Raw genomic sequence first — 1,680 nt, forward strand, 5'->3', positions numbered from 1 at the left:
AATTAATCTAGGTTTAGCATCCTTCTTGTTGAATAAGTACCTGAGGGTTGCATGATCAGTATAACCAATCATTTAAATTTTCAAATGCATAAACCAATGCCAGTATCTCCTTCTCTATGATAGTGTAGTTGGCCTGAGCCGAGCCAAGAGTCTTTCTAGTGTAATAGATGGAGTGAAAAATTTTCTCCTTCTTTTGTCCCAGCACTACTCCCACTGCTGTGTCACTTGCATCGCACATCAGCACAAAAGGTAGCTCCCAGTCACGAGCATTAGGATGGGGGCTTCAATTAGCTTCTTCTTCAAGAGTTCAAAGGCCAAAAAACACTTATCATCAAAGATAAATTTTACTCATTTTCTAACAAGTTGCACATGGGTTTGGCGATCTTTGAAAAATGTTTAATGAATCACCGATAGAATCCAGCATGACCTAGAAAATTACAGACACCTTTCACTGAAACCAGTGGTGGAAGCTTCTTGATTATTCAATTTTAGCTTAGTCTACCTCCAAACCATCTTTTTGAAACTTTGTGCCCCAACACAATACCCTTCTTTACTATGAAATGACATTTTTCCTAGTTTAAGACAAGATTTGTTTCCTCACACCTTGCTAGTACTTTCTCTAGATTATGCAAACAAAGACCTTTTTGTCCAAATACTAAGAAGTCATCCATAAAAATCTCTACAAACTACTCCACCATATCATGAAATATAGCAATCATGCACTTCTAAAAGGTGGCAGGAGCATTGCAAAGACCAAATGGCATATGCTTAAATACATATGTCCCATACAGGTATGTGAAATTTGTCTTTTCCTGGTCCCCCAGTGCAATTGTAATCTAGTTGTAACCCAAATATCTGTCAAAGAAACAATAGTACTCTTGGCCTGCTAACCTTTCAAGCATTTGGTTAATAAATGGTACAGGATAGTGATCTTTCCTTGTGGAATCATTTAACTTTCTGTAGTCCATGCATATACCTCAACAAGTTACTGTTCTTGTGAGGATTATCTTATTCTTCTCATTGGTCACTACGATCATTCCCCCTTTCTTTGGTACACACTGAACCGAGCTTACCCACTTACTATAAGAGATTGGGTATATTATTCCTACATCTAGCCACTTAATTATATCTTTCTTCCCCACCTCTTTCATGATAGAGTTTAACCAGCATTGTGATTGTGCACTAGCCTTATGTCCTTATTTCATGAAAATCCTATACATGCACAAAGTGGGGATGATACTATGAAGATCAACCATTTTCCATCCAATTTCCTTTTTGTGCCTTTTTAATACCTCAAGTTCTGATGTGACCTGTATTTTAGATAAAGACGATGAAAGAATTATAGGTAAGATATTATTCATTCCAAGAAAAGCATACCTGAGATGTGCTAATAGTTGCTTCAACTCCAAGTTATGAGCTTTTTTTAGAGATGGCTTAGGTGAAGGACCCAATTCTCTGTTCAAAGGTTCCACATTCTTTCTCCACATATTGACATTTGGCATGTCAAGCACACTAGCTAACTCTTTATCTTCCATGATCACGACTCTTTCCAAAGGATCTTTTGTTAAAATGCATTGAGTTGGGACTTCCTCATCGATGACAGTTATAGTAGACAACTCTTCATAGACTGTAGGCATCTTCAGTGCCTGATATACATCGAACACCTCCACTTTGTCATGT

The 1,680-nt window shown here is 37.4% G+C and overlaps 1 non-coding gene across 1 annotated transcript; it reads left to right on the plus strand.

Annotated features, from left to right (window-relative positions):
* Positions 1–786: 786 nt before the first annotated feature.
* On the plus strand, positions 787–929 carry LOC129871863 (small nucleolar RNA SNORA5). Its single transcript, XR_008762331.1, has one exon. It is a non-coding gene; the product is annotated as a small nucleolar RNA SNORA5 (small nucleolar RNA).
* Positions 930–1,680: the final 751 nt, after the last annotated feature.

This window comes from Solanum dulcamara, chromosome 10, assembly GCF_947179165.1.
Source record: "Solanum dulcamara chromosome 10, daSolDulc1.2, whole genome shotgun sequence".
NCBI lineage: Eukaryota > Viridiplantae > Streptophyta > Magnoliopsida > Solanales > Solanaceae > Solanum > Solanum dulcamara.